This window comes from Dendrobates tinctorius, unplaced genomic scaffold (assembly GCF_039654945.1).
Source record: "Dendrobates tinctorius isolate UK_male_01 unplaced genomic scaffold, ASM3965494v1 ptg000231l, whole genome shotgun sequence".
Classification (NCBI taxonomy): Eukaryota; Metazoa; Chordata; class Amphibia; order Anura; family Dendrobatidae; genus Dendrobates; species Dendrobates tinctorius.
The window spans coordinates 25,587,169-25,611,732 of NW_027361898.1; positions in this window are offsets into that span (position 1 = coordinate 25,587,169).

Sequence of the window (24,564 nt, forward strand, 5' to 3'; positions counted from 1 at the left end):
TGGTCTTTTTTGAGTTCAGCCATCCCCGGCCGGGGGTGTGCTGGATTCTTTTTCCTTGATCAGTGTTCTCTTTTGCTCTGCTTCCAGAATATTCTGAGTGCTGATATAGGGTTTGAAGTCTAGTGACTTCGAGGTCCTTTTTGCTTATCAGTTGTGTTGGTAGTATTTTTTGGCAGGGTTTTCTCGGATTGCAGACAGCAGCTTTTCTGTCCTGTCCTTTTTAGCTAGCTTGGGCCCCATCATTTGCTCAACCTATCTTTCTATCTGTGTTAGTGTTTTCATCTTGCTTCACCGTCATTATATGTTGGGGGCTGCCTATTGCTTTGGGGTCTGCTCTGGGGCAGTCAGTTTTTCTCTTTTCTCTCTTTAGGCTTGTGTAGATCTCCGGCTGTGACGAGGTGTCTAGGATCACCATAGGAACACTCCACGACTACTGCTAGTTGTGTGATAGGATCAGGGGTCTGCAATCCGCTAATTTCCAACCTCTCTGATTTTCTGGGCTGAGCTTGTGTTTTGTTTTTTCCTCCTCGGTGACTCAATCATAACACAACACCTCCTGCCTTAGCTGTTATTGTGTTTTTGGCACTACCAGCTGATGCACCACCATCAGCACCTGGTGGCCCTCCATGTCCGCGCCCTCTTCCACCATACTTCCTCATGTTTTGGAAAATGGACCCAAAATACCAGCAGATATATGGTACTGTATCAGAAGCGTACAGCTCTATACAGTCTAGGGATAACAGTAAATCTCCATATATATTTCATGAGTCATACACAGATGCTCACAGACTCAGTATGGAGTACACAATAAAATAAAAAGTTGAAAAAGGGTACAGTATCACCAGATACAAGGTATATATAGTATAGTGTAAACATTCTGAATATCCATATATATTTCAGGAGGCAGACACAAACGCTCTCAGGCCCAGTATGGATTACACAAGAATATGAAAAGCTGTAAATGGGTAATGTAACACAAGCGTACAGCTGTATACAGTGTTGGGGTAATCTTAAATCTCCAAATATATTTCCGGAGTAACAGCCAGACATTCACAGGCTCATTATGGATTACACCAGAATCTAAATAGCAAAAAATGTTACTGTATCAGAAACGTACAGCTGTATACAGTGTTTGCCAAATTTGAAATCTCAGTATATATTTCCGGAGTCACCCTCAGACGCTCACTCTGTCTGGGTTTGACCATAATAAAAAATGTTGTAAAAAAGGTACTGGATAGCAAAATACCAAGTATATATATTATAGGGTACAATTGAAATCTCTGTATACATAGTCCCGTAGTCACTCTAAGATGCTTACTCAGTATGGATTTGACCGTAATACTAAATGTCGAAAAAAGGTACTGTATAACAAGATACAAGCTGTATTGAGCATAGGGTAAAAATTGGTATCTCCGATTCACCGCATATATAGGAATAAACCACACATGCTCACTCACAATGGATGATACCGTAATAAAATATTTTGAACAAAGGTACTGTATCAGCACATACCAGGTGTATCCAGTCTAGGGGTAATTGTAAATTTCCATCTATACTTCCGGAGTCAGACACAGACACTCACAGGCTCACTATGTATTACACAAGAATTTAAAAAGTAGAAAAAGGGAAAGGTAGTCGAAGCATACAAGAGTATACAGTGTTGTGGTACTTTTAAATCTTCGTTTATATTTCAATCTCAGTAAGCCAGTCCAGACTCTCCGCTACTGGAAACTACATGGATACAAATACAGATGGAAAGTGGAGTGTTAGCAGAAATTTGGGAATTACTCATCGCGGGAAAACCTCCCGGTAGATGTTGCGGAGGCAATGCAGACCCTCAATTACTATGTCTGTGGAGACAGCAAAAATGGTTCTTTGTGAAGAAAGGATTGCTTTATCGCAGTAGCGTGGATCACATCACGGTTACTCGTCTCCATCAAATTGTGATCGCAGGGAGAGATGTAGACATGGTCCTCACTGCCTATCATGATGTGTCTGGTCATTTTGGAGTGCAAAAGACAGAAGCCACAGGCCGTAGGCGATTCTATTGGATTGGCATGAGAGGAGACATTGAAAAATGGTGGCAGGAATGTCACACGTCTGTGACTATCACAACTGTAAAAGGTGATCATAAAGCACCACTGCATCCGCTTGTAAGTTGACGTACATTACAAATGGTAGCCATTGATCATCTGAAGGTAGAGGCCAGCAGGACAGGCCATAGCTACATCTTAACCATCATCGATCAATACACCAAATTTCTAGTGGCCGTATCTGTGAAGGATTTAACTGCCCAGACTACACAGCGGTGAAGCAGGGAGAGGTAAGTATTGCAACTTGCAAGTGCTGTGGCCATGACCAAGCAGGGGGGGCACACTCGTGGTTGACTGTACTGGCACAGGGCTCCTCATAGTAAGCTGGTGTGTCTGATGGCGAGTGGGCCCCCCCACCATCAGAGACACTGTATTGTACTATGAGGGGCCCTGTGCCAGTGCTGTCGGCCATCAGTGGGCCCATCCACCTGTTCAGAGCAATGGCACTTGTCCGGGTGCGCCAGGTATTGACCCCAGCCCTTGGGGGTGTGGGCAGCCCAGTTAGAGAGGTTTAAAAAATGGCATATGATGATGTGTAGGCTGGACATTCAGCTGCTGCAAATGGCGGAATTGGGCAAGTCCGAGGAAGAGGAGGACAAAAGCGAGGCAGTTTTCTGACAACTTATGTGTCATCAGGGGAAGGTGGGACAAAATCCTTTGAAACCCACGCAAGGTTCATTTTAATGAAGGTTAGATCATCAACATTTTGGGTCGACAGACGGGTCCTTTTTTCTGTCAGTATTGATCCAGCAGCACTGAAGACTCTTTCAGATAACACACTAGCAGCAGGGCAAGCGAGCTCCTGTAAGGCATAGTGTTCCAATTCAGGCCAGGTGTCCAGTTTTGAGGCCCAAAAGTCAAAGGGGAATGACCTGTGAGGGAGAACATCAATATGGGAGGAAAAGTAGTTTGTAACCATAGTTGACAACTGCTGTCTCCTGTCACTTTTAATCTATGCAGTATTAGCAGTCGTGTGAACGGTAATTGAGAAATCATTCCCCAACATGGTCATTAAACCCCTGTCTCCATCGCCACTTTGGCTGTGTGCACCACGAACACCTCTTCCATTGTGCCCACTATGGCTCGTGGAAGAACCAGCACCACTGCTGTGTGCTGGGAAAGTCTCAAACAAACGGATTACCAGAGCTGCTTGTTTGTTAGCCAATATTATCTCTAGGTTCTCCTGTGGCATGATGTTGTATAATTTGCCTTTGTAGCATGGATCGAGGATGTTGGCCAGCCAGTAGTCGTCATCCTTCATCATTTTGGCAATACGGGGGTCCCTTTTTAGGATCCGCAAGGCATAATCGCGCATGTGGGCCAATGTTCCAGGTGTCAATAATGCACAGCCACTGCTGGGTGGAGGAGCACTTTCTGGCAAATCCACATCCCTACAGTCACGCACAAACACTGTACCTGACCTTGGAACGCCAACATTTTCTCTTGCCCCCTGAGAAGCATCCTCCTGCCCAAAATAATCATCCCCCCAATCCTCTTCCTCTTCTTCCTCAACCTTGTCCAGGACAGTTCCCTGACCAAACAATGGCTGACTGTCATCAAGGCTTCCCTCCTCCTCCTCCTGTTCCTCCTCCGCTGCAGAATCAAGATCCTTAATGTGCGTGAAACTTTGCATGAGCAGACGCATAAGTGGGATGCTCATGCTTATGATGGCGTCGTCTGCTCTTACCAGCCGTGTGCATTCCTCAAAACACTGAAGGACTTTACAGAGGTCTTTCAGCTTTGACCACAGCACACCCAACAATTCCATGTCTTCACGCAAACTGCCTGCCCGTGTATCCTCCCGCAAATGCATTACTGCCTGCCTCTGTTCGCACAGCCTCTCAACCATGTGCATGGTGGAATTCCACCTTGTTGCAATGTCTATGATTAGGCGGTGTTTGGGGAGGTGGAGCAATCGCTGCAGCTTCTGCATACAAGTGGAGTGGACGTGTGAGCGACGGATGTGCGAGCACAGTCTTCGCACCTTATGGAACAGGGATGTTGACTCCGGATAATTATTAAGGAAGCACTGCACCACCAGGTTCAAATGTGAGCCAGGCAAGGTATGTGTGTGAGTTTTGCACGGGCTATGGCTGCCACAAAATTACGGCTGATATCACTGACTACCTTGCCTGCCTCAAGATGTAGACTGCCCAGCCATGACTCAGTTTGTCACTGCAAGTAGTCGGCCAGTACCTCCGCGGTGTGTCTGTTGTCGCCCAAACACATCATTTTAAACACAGCCTGCTGACGCTTACCACTAGCTGTTCGATAGTGGGACACCTTGTGTGCAACACTGCCAGCTGCGGATGGAGTGCTCGTGCCACTGCGCTCTGTGGACGAGCTTTCGCTTATGGAGGAGGAGGAGGGTCGAAAGCCTACAGCCAACTGTTTCCTATACCGTGGGCTAGGCAGCACTGTTCCACCGCCGCTGTCCCCTGTGGAGCCTGCATCCACCACATTAACCCAGTGCGCAGTGATGAACACGTAATCGCCCTGGCCATGCCTACTGGTCCATGCATCTTTTGTGAGGTGCACCTTTCCACTCACTGATTGTTTGAGTGCATGGACAATGCGGTCTTTCACATGCCGGTGGAGGGCAGGGATGACTTTTCGAGAAAAGAAGTGCCAACTGGGTAGGTCATAGCATGGGACAGCGTAGGCCATGAGCTCGCGGAAAACTTCGCTTTCAACCAAACGATAGGGCATCATCTCTAATGAGATTAGTTTGGCAATGTAGGCGTTCAAACACAGTGTATGCGGATGAGAGGATGAGTACTTTCTTGTCCTACTCAGAGTTTCTGGTAGGGTGAGCTGGCCTGGAAAGCTGCATATGGGGGAAGTAGCGATGGAATGGACGGAATGAGAGGGGATTGGTGATGGTATTGGTGGTGATGGCCTAGATTCAGTGTTGTGTTGCAAAACCATTGTGATTCCCTGATTGTTTTGGCCTTGCGCCGACACCTCCACATTTAGTGCTGGTGGTGTGCTTAACGGTGGCGGTGGTCTTACAATGGGGGAAGCAATGGAGCGTTGCTGGCTACCTTCAGTCGGAGCAGGTGCACATGTGCTTCCTGAGGTTTAGTAGTCCGTCCATGCTTGCAAGTGCATGTTGATTAAATGTCTAAGCAAACAACTGGTATTCAAATTTGTTTACCTCGGCTAAAGGTCCTTCCGCACTTCTTACAGGTATCCTTTGCCTCATCAGTAGGATTTTGGACAAAGAAGTGCCACACTGCACTCTTCCTACTATGGTATACATTTTCTGGCCTTGCACGCTGTGCTAAGTTGACCATCTGGTCAAGCTGTCCTGCAACTCTTTTAGTTTTTGGTCAACATTTTTGGACAGCTACAGGCCTGCCAGATAACCGCTGCTGCGATGTCAATGCCTGCTGCGGATCCTTCTCCTTATCTGAACTATTGCCAGCGCCACCCTCTTCCCCCAATGGATGCCAATCCGGGTCAAGAACTTGGTCATCCATCACCTCCTCTTCAAAGTCATCTGCACCTTCCTCTTTACCTTCCTTTTTGTCACTGTGTAAGGTGGTATAGTATGCAGAAGGGGCACCTGAGTTTCACCAGCGTCAGATTCTGGCTCAGTAGACTGCGAGGGCAATGTAGTGCTCTGGGTCAATGTACCAGCAAAATCATCTAGCAGTGGCTGTGCATCAGTGCACTCCATGTCAGATTCATCTTGGACTGGGGAATTCTGGATTTGACTGGATAACCCAGGCATGGTATGTGAAAAGAGCTCCATAGAGTAATCTGAAGTGTGGGCTGCCGCGTCCTTAACTTTTGGTGGGGATGAAGGACACAAGGAAAGGTGTTTTTCCTGATCAGAACCCTGCACTGATGACTCCGAGCTTCCATGTTTCAAACGTTCAGAAGAGGAGGCAATAGAGCTGGTGGCTGTTTCGGCAATGTACGCCAAAACCTGTTCCTGATGCTCCGGCTTTAAAAGCCGTTTTCCTACTCCCAGAAAAGGGAACCTTAGAGGTCTTCTTGGGTCAGACGATGGCGCAGGCTCAACACCTCCTGCCTTAGGTGCTATTTTGCTTTTGCCAGAACCAGCCGATGCACCACCACCATCAGTACCAGCTGTGCCCCCCTGCCCACGTGTCAGGCCTATAATTAGAGGCCGGGTAACTGCCCAACAGTCCGGGGAACCAACACACAGGTAGAATATAATACAGCTTCTTACCTAGCAGAGAGAAGCTGAGGCACCACGTGGATGCAGGAAAGCCGGTTCCAGGACCTGCGGGGAGGGCAGAGTGGCAGGGAAGCGTTCAGAGCCCGCAGGACCTGCGGTCATGTGACCGCACGTCAGAGGAGGGGGCGGAGTTACCGCAGAGCTCTAACAGTGCTGCTGGATACAGTAACACAGGAGCGTCACAGAGAAGTCAGGCAAACAATAGCGTAATATACGGGGTGGCCGGCAAAGTACAGGAGGGATACTCAGTAGAGAGGTCAGACGTAGCCAAGGGTCATACACAGAACGGGCAGCGTGGTACAGGAGGGGAATTCAGGAGGGAGGTCAGACGTAGAATATCAGAATATCATCCAAGTAAATGACTACAGTACAAAGCGGCCGATGAGGTCCGCGAACACCACATTGATGAAATTTTGAAAGACCACCGGTGCATTAGTGAGGCCTAGGTTTTCAAACAACCCCTCTGACGTGAGAAAAGCAGTCGTCCATTCGTCCCCTTCTTTAATTCTTATCAAATTATAAGCCCCTCTAAGATTCAATTTGGAGAACCATTTTGCCCCCGGGAGTTGGTTACATAAATCTGGAATCAGGGGTAAGGGATATGTATTCCTGATAGTAATTTTGTTGAGTTCTCGGAAGTCGAGGCAGGGACGTAGGCCACCATCTTTCTTTTTAGCAAAGAAAAACCCAGCCGCTACTGGGGAAACTGAAGGTCTTATGTGTCCTTTATGGAGACTTTCAGTTATGTATTCCTTCATCGCCAGGTGCTCAGGCCCTGACAAATTAAACGGGCTTTGGGCAATTTGGCCCCAGGGATTAAGTCAATAGTGCAGTCAAATGACCTATGTGGGGGTAATGCCTCTGCCTCGCTTTCAGAAAACACATCCTCAAAGTACTCCAGAATACCCTCCAGACTGACAGAAGACTCAAAGACAGGTTTTGCGGGTGTAACACAGAAAACAGGTTTATAGGAATAGTCAATACATTTAGGCCCCCACTTGACAATCTCCCTTTTTTCCCAATCAATAATTGGGTTGTGCCGTTGAAGCCACGGCATGCCCAATACCAGCCCTGTGGGCAGGTTGTCCATGGCAAAACATTTCATCTCCTCAACATGGGAGGAATCAATACACAAACAAAAACTGTTAGAAACATAATGAATCCCCGAACGTGTGAGGGGGGAAGAGTCAATGGCCACGATTTTCAGAGGGGTCTCCAACCTGACTGTCCCTATCTTGAACCGGGAGACGACACTGGAGCTGATCAGATTAAGTGATGAACCGCAGTCCACTAAAGCTGTATAAACAAAATGATAACTGTCTACTACCAGTTCGACTTTAAGCAGAACTTTAGGGCATGAGGAAAAAAGTACCTGAGGGTCTGAGCAGTCTCCTCGATCACTACTCAGACCTAGTAGTTTCCCGTTGGCTGGGAGGATGCTGGACACACTGGACAATCTCTCCTCCAATGTCCTGGTTCCCCACAGTAGAAGCAGAGTTGCTTCTCTCGGCGGCGCTTCCTCTCTTTCTCTCTGACCGAAGTGGTGCCAATTTCCATGGGCACTGGATTAGCCTCCACCTCTTTGCTGTCAGAAAACAAGGACGTTTTGTAATGCATAACCCCTCTGGCTCTCAGCCGGCGATCCATCCGCACGACTTGGGTCATGGCATCCACCAGAGTGTCAGGAGGTGGGTGCAGGGCCAAAGCATCCTGAAGGCGTTCTGACAGGCCTCTACGGAATAGTCCCCGGAGAGCGGCATCATCCCAGGAGACTTCTACTGACCACTGCTGGAATTCAGAGCAGAACCACTCCGCTGAGTGCCGACCCTGACGTGCACCCATCACCATGTCCTCAGCCAAGCGAACCCTGTCTGGTTCGTCATAAATGCAGCCCAAGGCCTCAAAAAATGCATCCACAGTCATACGTTCTGGGGCTGTGGGGGCTAGGAAGAGCGCCCAGGCTTGTGGGGCACCCCAAAGTAGGGAAATAATCACCCCCACCCTCTGAAATTCTCCCCCAGATGAACGGGGTCTCAGGGAAAAGAAAAGTTTGCACCCTTCCCTGAATGCCCTGAACGCCCTTTTGTCCCCAGAAAAAGAGTTCGGCAGTTTAACCGGAGACTCCGGGGAAGTAAGTGACACGTCCCTGGTCTCGGGACCGAGCGCCCCCTGTACAGTATTTACCAGCTGCTGCTGGGTATGGGCCATAGAGCGCTGCTCCACATTTAATTTCTGGAACATCTACGATAACTGTTTCACCTGGTCTGACAATGTTTGCATAGGATCCATGACGCAAGCTGTACTTCCCACACTCACACACCTTTCGTTCAAGGGCAGGGGAGTAGAACAGTAACGGTCGTTTATAATGTCAGGCCTATAGTCAGAGGCTGGATAACTGCCCAATAGTCCGGGGAACCAACACACAGGTAGAATGCAATACAGCTTCTTACCTAGCAGAGAGAAGCTGAGGCACCACGAGTGTTATGAATGAGTCACCGGAGGAGGAGAAAACAAAAATACAAGCTAAGTCCAGAAAACCGGAGAGGTTGGAAGCTATCGGATTGCAGACCCCTGATCCTATACACCACAACTAACAGTAGCCGTGGGGGGGTTCCTACGGTGCCCTAGACCCCTCGTCACAGCCGGAGAACTACATAAGCCTAAAGAAGGAAAGGGGAAATCTAAACTGCCCCAGAGCAGACCCCAAAGCAATAGACAGCGCCCAACATGTATTGTCGGTGAAAAACAGATGAAAACACAAACACAGACAGAAAGACAGGCTGAGCAAACGATGGGGCCCAACTAACTAGATAGGACAGGACAGAAAAGATGCTGGCTGCAATCTGCAAAAAACCCTACCAAAAATGTCCCAGCTGTTGTGAGTTCATTTTCCCCTTCATCGTCGATGTCTGATGAACTCCCTCTTCTGGTGAAGGAAGGTAGTGAGACTGATTACCAAACACCTGATCTGGTAGATTATGACTGGGTAACAGGAACTGCTGACTGGATATAAGGCAGCCTACGCCCTTCTGAGTCGCTGGTGATTTCTCTGCTGGATTCTTGGAGACCAGTCTGATTCCTGCTTCCCAAAGATAAGTTTTTGCTCTGCTATTGAACTTATTAGTTTTGTTTTGTTTACCTTGTTTTTTGGAGTTCAGTCATCCCCAGTCGGGGGTGTGCTGAGTTCCATTTTTGTCTCTGATCAGTTTGTCTCTTTGCTCTGTCTTCAGAATTTACCTGAGTGCTGATATAGTCATTTTGAAGTCCTATCGACTTCAGGGCCTGTTTTTCCTATCAGACGGTTGGGACATTTGTCAGAATATTTTTTTTTTTTGTGTATATTTTTTCCTCTATGTCTCTGAGGCCGCAGGGGGAATTTTTTTTTCTTTCTCAATGGAGATGAAGCAGTTGTCTGATCGTGTGGAGCAGCTCACTGCTGAAGTGTGGGGAATTTCCGCCTATCTTGCTCATTCACATGCTGCTGAACCAAAGATCCCTACTCCTGATGTGTTTTTTGGGGATCGGTCTAAATTTCTGAATTTTAAGAATAATTGTAAATTATTTTTTGCCTTGAAGCCTAACTCGTCGGGGAGCTCCGCGCAGCAGGTTAAAATTGTCATCTCTTTGCTGCGCGGCAATCCCCAGGATGGGGCGTTTTCTTTGAAACCTGATGATCCTATTCTTACTAATGTGAATGCATTTTTTCAAACCTTGGGGTTGTTGTATGATGAACCTAATGCTATTGATCAGGCTGAAAAGGCCGTGTTGGCATTGAGCCAGGGTCAGGATTCTGCAGAGTTGTACTGTCAAAAATTCCAAAAGTGGGCGGTCCTTACTACCTGGAATGATGGTGCCTTGGCAGCTCTCTTTCGGAAGGGTTTGTCAGAAACCGTAAAAGATACTATGGTGGGATTTCCTGTTCCCTCTGGACTTGACGATTCTATGTCATTAGCCATTCAGGTTGATTGGCGTTTGCGTGAACACAAAACTGCACGAGAGGTGTTGGCACCTGTTGAACAAATGTCTGAACCTATGCAATGTGATAGAGTTTTGTCTAGGGCGCAATGTCAGGAGTTCAGAAGGCATAATAAGCTGTGTTTTTTCTGTGGAGATGCCTCTCATATTATTTCTGTCTGCCCTAAACGAGAGAAACATTTTGCACACACATTTGCTGTGGGTGGTGTTCAAACTAAGTTTCTTCTGGCAATTACTCTGATCTGCTCCCTGTCCACATTTTCCGCTAAGGCTTTTGTGGATTCTCCAAAGTTTAAACCTAGATTTATTGGACCTTACAAGATTTTGGAGATTCTTAATCCGGTCTCTTTTCGATTGGCTCTTCCTGTTACATTCAAGATACATAACGTGTTTCATAAGTCTCTGTTAAAGAGGTTTGTTGAGCCAGTAGTTCCTGTGGTGGTACCTCCTGACCCTGTATTGGTTGAAGGTAATGTGGAATATGAGGCTGAGAAGATACTGGATTCTCATCTGGCTAGACGGAGACTCCAGTATTTGGTTAAGTGGAAGGGTTATGGCCAGGAGGATAATTCTTGGGTCTCTGCATCCGATATTCATGCCAAAAGATTGGTTCGTGCTTTTCATCGGGCCCATCCTGATCATCCTGGTGGCGTGGATGAGGGTTCGGTGACTCCTCCTCAAGGGGGAGGTACTGTTATGAGCTCATTTTCTCCTTCACCTTTGATGTCCGATGAACTCCCTCTGCTGGTGAAAGGAGGTAGTGAAATTGATTTGGATGGGAAATACCTGTCATCTGAACAGGTGGAGTGTGATTGGACATTCGGAGTCTCTGAGTGGATATAAGGCTGCCGACACCCTGCTGGGTTGCTGGTGATCCTCTCTGCTCTGAGCTCTGGCTGCCAGTTTAGTCCTGTCTACTAAAGCTAAGTTTTTTCTCTGCTATTGTTCCATGAAATTTTGTCTGGTTTACTTAGTGTTTGTGTTCAGCCAGCCCTGGTTGGGACTGGCTTAACTCCATTTTTGTCTCTGATCAGTTGATCTCTTTGCTCTGTTTTCAGAATATACCTAAGTGCTGATATAGTGATTTTGAAGTCTAGTGACTTCAGGGCCTTTTCTATCAGACGTGTTGGACATTATTTTTGGCAGGATTTTTGCGTGATTGCATACAGTTGCTTTTCTTTCCTGTCCTATCTAGTTAGTGAGGGCCCCATCGTTTGCTCAGCCTGTCTTTCTGTCTGTGTTTGTGTTTTCTTCTGTTTTCACTGTCAATACATGTTGGGGGCTGTCTATTGCTTTGGGGTCTGCTCTGGGGCAGTTTAGATTTCCCCTTTCTTTCTTTAGGTTTATTTAGTTCTCCGGCTGTGATCGAGGTGTCTAGGACCACCGTAGGAACACCCCACGGCTACTGTTAGTTGTTGTGAATAGGAACAGGGTCTGCAATCCGTTAGCTACCAACCTCTCCGGTTTTCCTCCTCCGGTGACTCATTCATAACACACAGCATTGCAATACTTACGAAATGCTTTGCGGACCTGATCCGGGGCATTGTCCCATCCATCCATTATCGCTTTTGCTACCTCATTCCATAGTTGCAGGATCCACACCTTGTCCGAGTGCTGTGAAACCCGGGTGTCCTACAACGGGACTCGCTCATGGACCAGGGAGATGAGGATGTCGTTGTCTATGAGGTCTTCATCCCGTTCTGAAACCTAAAAAAGAAAGAAATACATTAATGTTGGAGAGATTAATAAAAGGAAAAGAAAGAAAAAAACAGAGACAGAAAGCAGGTAATAATAAGTAAAGTCAAGAAAAAAAGAACAACAGTAGTCAAGAACAAAAAGGTACAGAAATAAGCAAAGTGAAGAAATGAACAGGCAAGAATAGTACAGTCAGGATACAACAAACAGAGTACAATCAGTCAGGTATACTTACACGCCGCCTAGACACCTGAACATCTCCTTGTTGCTCCTGCTCGTCCTCTGCTGCAGTTGAAGAACTGTTCTGAAAAAGAAAAATAAATTTGGCCACATGTGTAGATATGATAGAGAATACTTACTAATCTATAGAGGTGAGTACTCACTTCACTATCCTGAAGAAGATGCTGAAGACATTCTGATGAATGCTGTAAGAAAAAAGAGACAGAAATTATTAGTACATATAAAGAGAGAAAAAATAAAATACAGACATTGGCTTTAATACTCACATTGTTCAAAGTGGAGATTCTTCACAGATCAGAGTTTCTAGCTTGTTTGCAGTCTGCACAGTTGTGGACTGTCAATGCACACTCCCTCTTTTTATCTAGGCTTGTGTGGGGGGTGGCTAATTAGTGTCTAGACATGTTTTTTTCTGGGAAAACATGTGCGTTCACAAGCGCAAACAAAAGCTGGTGCTTGTGAACGCATGCGTTCGCATAGACTGCAATGCATTTTTTCAATGCATTACTTCCACAAACAACCGCATACTTTTCTAGGTGGCAAATTTATGCCTCCAAAATTGCAACATGTTGCGTTTACCGCGCCCAGCCGCAGAAGACGAAACGACGCATGCGTCGTCAAACGTGGCAAAAGGCATCCAATCGTATGTACCTGCGTCCCCAATGTTAAAGATAACAAGACGCATTCGGAAATATGCGGTCGAAATGCTGTGCACCCAAAAGCTAATGTGAAACCAGCCTAAGCGAGCATATCACTGTTCACTCTATGCTGTTTTCTCCAGTACAGCAAGCTTGAAGATTTGGTCTTAGTACCATTCACTTTCCTCTCATTTTTTTTCTATTTTGCTTTTCATGCTTCCTGGTATTTGGCTTTGACAAAACCTTATTGTTACAGTCATGTGCAATTTAAATGCATTTTTAGTAGGGATGAGCGAACATGCTTGGTGATACTCGGATATCGCTCGAGCATCTAGGTACTTGAATGTGCTCTGCACTGGGTGAGCATTAGCCGGTGCTCGAATTTGAAACTCAAATCCCTGTACCACATGTTTGGCGCCTGTTACACAGCCAATAAGTATGCAGGGATTGCCTCAGATTCACTGTAATGCTGTAGCCATCTTGGTAGTGGCATTACTGTGATTGGCTGGCCATATGACATCGTCAGTGGTTATAAAAGTACTAGCGCCGCTGGCACACTGATGCCATTGCGCAATTCAGGGACAGTTCCAATTGGATAGAGAGAGCTCTTGTCCAGGCCTGTGTGTGCACAGTTTAATGAATCAGAGTTCTCTTGTGTTGAGACAGGTGCTGATGCTGAATCATCATACTAACAGCACTTCAAAGGGTTAATCTTGTGCTTTGCTGTTTGTATTAGACACATTCTGCATTTTTCCTAGGGAGGGCACAGTTGCAGGAGTAGGGAGAGTGGCTGAATACAATCTCTAGACAGGGCTTTGCGTTTGTTGCAAAATAGACAGCTGCGTCAATTGACCACATTCATTTTTGGGGAGTGAAAAAATTTACCATATTATCATCCATAGAGTATTATGTGTTTTGCAGTACATTTCAGTGTTACATAACACTCCCAAAAAGCGTTGAGACTAGAGTTGAGCGACTTTGGTCGGATCGGGTTTCATGAAGCAAAATTTGTTTCAGATGAAACTGGTCCGACTAGGGCAAAAAAAGTCGGGGAATAAATGGGGAATAAAAGTCGGCATTGAGTGGATGAATGTCATCCGCTCAATGCCGACTTTTATTTCCCATTGACTTGCATTGAGGTCGGGTTTCGGACCCGACTTTTTTTTGCCCTAGTCGGACCAGATTCATCTGAAACAAATTTTGTTTCATGAAACCCAATCCGACCAAAGTCGCTCAACTCTAGTTGAGACATTTTTCTGGATTTAATTACTCACCCATAGACCAGTATGTGCATTCTATTACATTTCGGTGGTATATAACATGCAAAAAAATACATTGAAAACATTTTTCTGTATTCAGTTACTCACTCATAAAGTATTACTTGCTTTGCGTTACTTTTCAGTGTTATAGAACACTCCAAAAAAAGCATTGAAACACTTTTCTGGATCAAATTACTGACCTTTAGAGCATTATGCACTTTGTGGTACATTTCGTTGTCATATACCAATTAACAAACATGGAATGAAATTTTTTCTGGATTCAATTACTCACCCATAGAATATTACATGCATTGTGGTACATTTCCATGTTATTAGTGATGAGCGAGCATACTCGGTAATGCTCGGTAGAGTTGAGTGAAACGGGTCGGTCAAATTCATAAGTCGCCGACTTTCGGTAAAGTCGGGTTTCGCCGATCGAAACACGACCATAGCATGAGGTCGGCCATGAGATTGCCGACCCACACGCCAAAGTCGAGTTTCCCATAATGCTTCCAGCGCCTTTTCTCAGTCAGTCATCAAGGACGCACACTGTGGGCAGCGCGATGACATCGGCAGCGACCACCACCATCTTAGAGAAGGGCATTCGTGTGATTGGCTTGCTTTGTGGCATCACAGTGGCTATAAAAGCCCTGACCACTGTCCGCCATTTTACTTCTGCCGATCTTAGCATAGGGAGAGGCTGCTGCCACTGATTCTCAATAGGGAGAGCATTAGGCAATAAAGAAAAAAAAACTGTGCTTCTGATTGCGATTTCAACTGTACAGTTAGTGTGCAGTGACAGCGGAGGATTTTTGTGTGTGCAGCAGCACTGGTGGTTGTTAGGCTGCCTTATAAGGCTACCTGATAGCTGCATTGCTGTGTGCACACTGCTGTGCAGACTGCTTTTTTAAAAGCAAAAAAACATTTATTCTGATTTTCTGCAGAGCGTTCATTTTTTCAGACACCATATAGAGGTGTACGCTCCTCAAACACTACCGTGTACTGGCTGGTATCACGGATATATACATGCTATCTGTGTGTGACTCCGTAAAAAAATAGATGGAGATTTAAAATTTTCCATACATACACCATATACAGCTGTCCGCTTCTCAAACAGTATCGTATATCTGCTGTTTGGATTACGGTCCAATCCATACAGAGACAGTGAGTGTGTGTGTGAGTCCGTAAATACATAGACGGACATTTCCATTTTTCCATATACCGTATAGAGCTGTCAGCTTCTCTAACAGTATCGTATATCTGCTGTTGACTCCGTCAAAAAATAGACGGAGATTTAAAATTTTCCATGCATACATCATATAGAGTTGTCCGCTTCTCAAACAGTATTGTATAACTGGCATTTGTCTTACGGTCAAATCTATACAGAGACAGCGTGTGTGTGTGTGACTCCGTAAAAAAATAGATGGAGATTTAAAATCTTCCATACATACACCATATAGAGCTGTATGCTCCTCACACACTACCGTGTACCGGCTGGTATCACGGAAAAATACACGCTATCTGGGTGTGACTCCGTAAAAAAGTAGACGGAGATTTTCATTTTTCCATACATACACCGTATAGAGCTGTCCGCTTCTGATACAGTACCGTATATCTGCTGGTTGGATTACGGTCAACTACATATTGGGAGAGCGTCTGTGACTAAGGAAATATATACGGAGATTTAAATTTTTACCTACACCTTATACAGCTGTACGCTCCTCATACAGTACCATATATCTGCTGGTATTTTTGTTACATTTTCACAAACATGAGGAAGCATGGTGGAAGAGGCTGCAAACGTGGGTTGGGGGGGAAGCTAGTACTGATGGTGGTGGTGGTGCATCTGCTGGTTATGTCGAAAGCACAATAGCAGCTAAGGCAGGAGGTGTTGAGCCTGCATCATTGTCTGGCACAAGAGGGCCTGTAAGGTTTCATTTTCTGGGAGTAGGAAAACCGCTTTTAAAGCTGGAGCATCAGGAACAGGTTTTGACTTACATTGCTGAAACAGCCACCAGCTCTATGGCCTCCTCTTCTGAACTTTCAAAACCTGCAAGCACTGAGTCATCAGTGCAGGGTTCTGGTCAGGATAAACACCTTTCTTTGTGTCCTTCACCCACACCAAAAGTGAAGGATGTGGCAGCCCACACTTAAGATTACTCCATGGAGCTCTTTTCACATGCCATGCCTGGGTTATCCAGTCAAATTCTGAATTCCCCAGTCCAAGATGAATCTGACATGGAGTGCACTGATGCACAGCCACTGCTAGATGATTCTGCTGGTACATTGACCCAGAGCAATACATTGCCCTCGCAGTCTACTGAGCCAGAATCTGACCCTGATGAAACTCAGGTACCCCTTCCCGCATACTATACCCCCTTACACGGTGACACAGAGGAAGGTGCAGATGAAATTGAAGAGGAGGTGATGGATGACCCAGTTGGTAACCCGGATTGGCATCCATTGAGGGAAGAGGGTGCCGCTGGCAATAGCTCAGATGAGGAGAAGGATCTGCAGCAGGCATCGACATCGCAGCAGCGGTTATCTGGCAGGCCCATAGCTGTCCAAAAACGTGGAACAAAAACAAAAGAGGTGCAGGACAGCTTGGCCACATAGTCAAATTAGCACAGCGTGCAAGCCCTGAAAATTTATACCATAGTAGGAAGAGTGCAGTGTGGCACTTCTTTGTCCAAAATCCTACTGATGAGGCAAAGGTTATCTGTAAGAAGTGCCAAAATGACTTTTAGCCGAGAGAAAAATCTCAGAAATTAGAATACCAGTTGCATGCTTAGACATTTAACCACCATGCACTTGCAAGCGTGGACGGACTACAAAACCTCAGGTACCACATGTGCATCTTCTCCATATGCAGCTCTCAAGTCCAGCTCACCCTACCAGACACTCTGAGTAGGACAAGAAAGTACTCATCCTCTCATCCACGTACACTGGCTTTGAACGCCTACATTGCCAAACTGATCTCATTAGAGATGATGCCCTTCCGTTTGGTTGAAAGCGAAGCTTTCTGAGAGCTCATGGCCTACGCTGTCCCATGCTATGACCTACCCAGTCAGCACTTCTTTTCTCGAAAAGCCATCCCTGCCCTCCACCTGCATGTGAAAGACCCGCATTGTCCATGCACTCAAACAATCAGTGAGTGGAAAGGTGCACCTCACAACAGATGCATGGTCCAGTAGGCATGGCCAGTGCCATTACGTGTCCATCACTGCTCACTTGGTTAATGTGGTGGATACAGGCTTCACAGGGGACAGTGGCGGTGGAACAGTGCTGCCTAGCCCACGGTATAGGAAACAGTTTGCTGTAGTCGCTCGACCCTCCTCCTCCAGAAGCGAAAGCTCGTCGACAGAGCGCAGTCGCACGAGCACTTCATCCGCAGCTGACAGTGTTGCACACAAGGTGTCCCACTATTGAACAGCTAGTGGTAAGCGGCAGCAGGCTGTTTTAAAGATGATGTCTTTGGGCGACAACAGACACACCGCAGAGGTACTGGCCGACTACTTGCAGAGACAAACTGAGTCATGGCAAGGTAGTAAGTGATAATGGCCGGAATTTTGTGGCAGCCATAGCCCTTGCAAAACTCACACACATAACTTGCCTGACTCACACTTTGAACCTGGTGGTGCAGTGCTTCCTAAATAATTATCCGGAGTTAACAGCCCTGCTCCATAAGGTGCGAAGACTGTGCTCGCACATTTGTCATTCGCCCGTACACTCCAGTCGTATGCAGAAGCTGCAGCGATTGCTCCACCTCCCCATGCACCGCCTAATCATAGACGTTGCAACAAGGTGGAACTCCACCCTGCACATGGTTCAGAGGCTGTGCGAACAGAGGTGGGCTGTAATGCATTTGTGGGAGGATACATGGGCAGGCAGTTTGAGAGCAGACATGGAGTTGTCGGGTGTGCAGTGGTCAAAGCTGAAAGACCTCTGTAAAGTCCTTCAGTGTTTTGAGGAATGCACACAGCTGGTAAGCGCAGCTGACGCCATCATAAGCATCCCACTTATGCGTCTGCTCATGCAAAGTTTGACGCACATTAAGGATCTTGTGTCTGCAGTGGAGGAGGAACAGGAGGAGGAGGAGGAGGAGGAGGGAAGCCTTGATGACAGTCAGCCATTGTCTGGTCAGGGAACTGTCCTGGACGAGGTGGAGGAAGAAGAGGAAGAGGAGGAGGAGGATGAGGGTGATGATTATTTTGGGGAGGAGGATGCTTCTCAGGGGGCAAGAGAAAATGTTAGCATGGCAAGGTCAGGTACAGGGTTTGTGCGTGACAGGAGGGATGTGGATTTGCCAGAAAGTGCTCCTCCACCCACCACTGCCAGTGCATCATTGACACCTGGAACATTAGCCCACATGTGTGATTGTGCCTTGCGGATCCTAAAAAGGGAACCCTGCATTGCCAAAATAATGAAGGATGACGACTACTGGTTGTCCAGCATCCTCGATCCACGCTATAAAGGCAAATTACACAACATCATGCCACAGGAGAACCTAGAGATAATATTGGCTAACAAACAAGCAACTCTGATAAACCGTTTGTTTGAGGCATTCCCAGCACACAGCAGCGGTGCTGGTTCTTCCACGAGCCGCAGTGGGCAAAATGGAAGAGGTGTTCGTGGTGCACACAGCCGAAGTTACGTTGGAGTCAGGGGTTTAATTACCATGTTGTGGACTGATTTCTCCAGTACCGCTCACACGACTGGTAATACTGCATCGATTGCAAGTGACAGGAGACAGCAGTTGTCAACTATGGTTACAAACTACTTCTCCCATATCAATGCTCTCCCTCACAGGTCATTCCCCTTTGACTTTTGGGCCTGCAAAATGGACACCTGGCCTGAATTGGCACTATATGCCTTACAGGAGCTCGCTTGCCCTGCTGCTAGTGTGTTATCTGAAAGAGTTTTCAGTGCTGCTGGATCAATCCTGACAGAAAAGAGCACCCGCGGTCGACCTAAAATGTTGATGATCTAACCTTCATTAAAATGAACCATGCATGGGTTTCAAAGGATTTTGTCCCACCTTCCCCTGATGACACATAGGTTGCCAGAAAATTGGCTCGCTTTTGTCCTCCTCTTCCTCGGACTTGTCCAATTCATCCATTTGCAGCTGCTGAATGCACAGCCTACACGTCAACATATGCCATTTTTTAAACCTCCCTAACTGGACTGCCACCCTCCAAGGGCTGGGGTCACCACCTGGTGCAACCGGGCAAGTGCCACTGCTCTGAACAGGTGGGTGGGCCCACTCTTTGCCGACGGCACTGGCACAGGGCCCCTCATAGTACAATACAGTGTCTCTGACGGTGGGAGGCCCACTCGCCGTCAGACACACCGGCGTACTGTGAGGGGCCCTGTGCCAGTACCGTCGCCCATGAGTGGGCCCCCCTTGCTTGCTCATGGCCACAGCACTTGCAAGTTGCAATACTTACCGCTCCCTGCTCCACCGCTGTGTAGTTTGGGCAGTTAAATCCTTCACAGGGATGGCCACTACAAATTTGGCGAACTGATCGATGATGGTTAAGATGTAGCTATGGCCTTCCCTGTTGTCCTCTACCTTCAGATGATCAATGGCTACCATTTGTAATGGACTTCAACTCACAATCGGATGCAGTGGTGCTTTATGATCAACTTTCACAGTTTTCCTAGTCACAGTCATGTGACACTCCTGCCACCATTTTTCAATGTCTCCTCTCATGCCAATCCATAAGAATCGCCTATGGCCTGTGGCTTCTGTCTTTTGCACTCCAAAGTGACCAGACACAACATGATAGGCAGTGAGGACCATGTCTACATCTCTCCCTGTGATCACAATTTGATGGAGACGAGTAACGGTGATTGGATCCACCCTACTGCGATACAGCAATCCTTTGTTCATAAATAACCGTTTTCGCTGTCTCCACAGACAAAGTAATTGAGGGTCAGCATTGCCTCTGCGAAATCTACCGGGAGGTTTTCCTGTGATTAGTAATTCCCAAATTTCAGTAAACACTCGACTTTCCGTCTGTACTTGTAGCCATCTAGTTTTCAGTTGCGGAGAGTCTGGACTGGCTTACTGAGACTGAAATATATATGAAGATTTAAAAGTACCCCAACAATGTATATTGGTGTACGCTTCGAATACATTTCCCTTTTTCTTTTTATATTCTGGTGTAATCCATACTGAGCCTGTGAATGTCTGTGTCTGACTCCGGAAATATAGACGGAAATTTACAATTACCCCTAGACTGGATACACCTGGTATCTGCTGATACAGTACCTTTGTTCTAAATTTTTTATTACGGTATAATCCATACTCAGTGAGCGTGTGTGGTTTACTCCTTATATATATTCAGAGATAAAAATTTTACCCTATACTATATACAGCTTCTATCTTGTTATACAGTACCTTTGTTCGACATTTAGTATTATGGTCAAATCCATACTGAGTTAGCGTCTGAGGGTGACTACGGGAATATCTATACGGAGATTTAAATTGTACCCTATAATATATATACTTGCTATCTTGTTATCCAGTACCTTTTTTTCAACATTTTGTATTATGGTCAAATCCAGACTGAATGAGCGTCTGAGGGTGACTCCGGAAATATATACCAAGATTTCAAATTTGACCAACACTGTATACAGCTCTACGCTTCTGATACAGTACCCTTTTTTGCTATTTAGATTCTGGTATAATCCATAATGAGCCTGTGAACGTCTGTCTGTTACTCCGGAAATATAATTGGAGATTTAAGATTACACCAACACTGTATACAGCTGTACGCTTGTGATACATTACCCATTTACTGCTTTTTATATTCTGGTATAATCCATATTGAGGCAGTGAGAGTCTGATTCTGACTATGAAAATATATACGGAGATTTACAATGCCCCCTATACTCTATACAGCTGTACGCTTCTTATCCATTACCCTTTTAGTGCTTTTTATATTGTGGTGTAACCCATACTGGGCCTGAGAGCATCTGTGTCTGCCTCCTCAAATATATACTGAGATTTAGAATGTTTAAACTATACTATATATACCTATTATCTGCTGATACTGTACCCGTTGTCAAATTTCTATTTTCTTGTCGAATCCATACTGGGCCTGTGAGCGTCTGTGTCTGCCTCCTGAAATACATACGGATTTTTTTCTACTTTCACTAAACTATATATACCTTGTATCTGATACAGTACCCTTTGAGCCAGAAAGTCCTCCTCCACCCACCACTCTAAGTGCATCATTGACACCTGGAACATTGGCCCACGTGTGTGATTATCGGATCTTCCTTTTATATTATGGTGTGATTCATACTGAGCCTGTGAGAGTCTGTGTGTTACTCATTAAATATATGTAGATTTAAAAATTACACCAACACTGTATACAGCTGTACGCTTGTGATACATTACCCATTTACAGCTTTTTATATTCTTGTCTAGTCCATACTGGGCTTGAGAGCGTTTGTGTCTGCATCCTGAAATATATGCGGAGATTCAGAATGTTTATACTATATATACCTTGTATCTGGTGATACTGTACCCTTTTTCAGCTTTTTAGATTATTGTCTAATCCACACTGATCCTTTGAGCATCTGTGTATGACACATGAAATATATACGGAGATTTACAATTATCCCTAGACTGTATAGAGCTGTACGCTTCTGATACAGTACCATATATCTGCTGGTGTTTTGGGTACATTTTCACAAAAATTAGTAAGTGTGTTGGAAGAGGCCGCGGACGTGGGTGTGGGCGGCCAGCTGGTACTGATGGTGGTGCATCTGCTGGTAGTGCCGAAAGCACAATAGCAGCTAAGGCAGGAGGTGTTGAGCCTGCATCATGATCTGGCTTCGGAAGGCCTGTAAGGCTACCTTTTCTGGGAGTAGGTAAACTGCTTTTAAAGCCGGAGCATCAGGAACTGGTTTTGGCTTACATTGCTGAAATAGCCTCCAGCTCTATCGCCTCCTCTTCTGAAGTTTCAAAAAATGCAAGCATGAGTCATCAGTGCAGGCTTCTGGTCAGGAGCAACCCCTTTCCTTGGGTCCTTCACCCACACCAAAAGTGAAGGATGCGGCAGCCCACACTTCAGATTACTCCATGGAGCTCTTTTCACATACCATGCCAGGGTTCATTCTAAATGGGGCACATTATATATGGAGCATTATTTGGGCCCATAAGACACTGGAGCATCATCTTTGGGGCCCATCTTATACTGGAGCATTCTAAATGGGGTAGATTATATATGGAGCATTATTTTGGCCCATAAGACACTGAAGCATCATCCATGAGGCCCATCATATACTGGAGCATTCTAAATGGGGCAGATTATATATGGAGCATTATTTGGGCTCATAAGACACTGGAGCATCATCCATGAGGCCCATCATATACTGGAGCATTCCAAGTGGGGGACATCAGACACTGAAGCAGCATCTATGGGGCCCATTATACACTGGAGCATTAGAAATGAGGCCCATTATATATGGAGCATTATTTGGGCCCATAACACACTGGAGCATCATCTATGGAGACCATCATATACTGTAGCATTATGTGGAGCTCATCATATACTGTATGGAACATTATATGGGACCAATTATTCTGTATGGAGAAATATATGGGGCTCATTATTCTGTATGGCGTACCATGTGGTGGCCATAATACTGTATGGAGTAATATACTGTCCATTTTTTGAGCTATTGTAGAATTTAAAATAGATATCAGTCATGTCATGTACGAAGTGAAGTATTTTTCATTGTACGATACCTATATTTCTGTGCCGTATCGGAGCATCATGAATTGTAGTATGTGTTAAAGGGGCACACTGACACTCTTTGGCCCGGGGCACACAAAAACCTAGAGCCAGCCCTACCCTCCCCCACAACTTTATCCAAATAACCCCCCGTTTTCAATGCGTAACTATTATTATAAAGTAGATTAAGGTTGACAAGCTTAAGTAATAAGAATTGATGTTGTTGGCATTGAAATGGGCACTGTAGGTGTGTTTACTGTCCTCCACTCCCTGCCGACTTTGCTTCCCCATTGACTTGCATTGGGTTTCGTGTTTCAGTCGGACCTCCGACTTTTCCCTATAGTCGGCCGATTTAGTTCGACTCGACTTTTGAAAATGTCGGGTTTCATGAAACCCGACTCGACCCTAAAAAAGGCAAAGTCGCTCATCTCTAATGCTCGGAACTTGCCCGAGCATCGCTGTACTCGCGGCACTCGGTGAGCGCCGAGCATTTTCGGGATTATTCGGCAGGAGCTCAGGTCCACACCCTTCATGTTTGGCACTCTTTGTATCACCAATCAACATGCAGGGATTGTCTGCCACTCACTGTAATGCCTCAGCCATGTTGGTTGTGGTATTACAGTGATTGGCTGGTAGCACAGCATCATCAGGCCTATATCAGACCTGGCACCGTCCTGCTCATCCCAGACAGCTCCTGAATCACTAGTGTAGGGAGAGTTGCTGCAGTGATAGGGACAGAATAGGTGGGGTATACAGTTTCTGTAGGTAAACCATAATTAAATACACAAATCTAGCTAAATCAACAGTCCTTCTAAGGACTAATTACGGGGTATATAGATTGCAGTGCTAGGTAGGCAGGGCGTGTATGTGGGAATATACATATCAGTGCAAGGCATGCAGGCACTGTATGTGGGTATATAGATATCAGTGCTAGTCAGGCAGGCATTGTATGTGGCATACTTCATTGCATAGATCAAGAGTTGACCATTCCATTACTTTCTGCTACTGCTGCTGCCTATTACATATATTTATACAAAACCCCAGGTATCAGTGGCCAGGAATAATTTTTGTGCATCATAATCCTGATTATTTTATTCAAAAGCAATCCAGAGAACACATTTTTTTTTCTTCTCCATTTGCTTGCAAACACTGCAGAATACAGCCAGATCCTTTCCATACTACAGCGTGAAAATCGTAGTGCACTTTTGACCAGTCACAGGAAAGCAACAAAAGACGATAGAAATGTGAAATTTCCTCCAAATAAAAGGAAAACCCTCCCAATTTTGGTTTATATGAAGCAACATGAGTACATTGAACGTATCAACGACATTAATCACTTAAAACAGAGAATTACAGACGTTATTCACTTTGTTACACCAGACGTCCTTACCCGTGTGTGGCAAGAACTTCACTATTGTTTGGATGTGTGTAGGGCAACAAATGGAGCCCACATCAAACTGTACTGAATAGGTAAGAAAATGGGAGAGTTTTTCTTTTATTTAGAGCAGATTTCACATTACTATCGTCTTTTGTTGCTTTCCAGTGACTGGTCAAAAGTGCACAATGACTTTATGGACACACTGAATTTTAAACGTGTTTGCCCATCCCAGTGATCATATCTGAGTGCACAAATAATTCTGCCATTTTTGTGGTACTGTAAAAAATTTTTGGAGTGTCTTATACAATTTCTTGAGACCATTTTGCTAC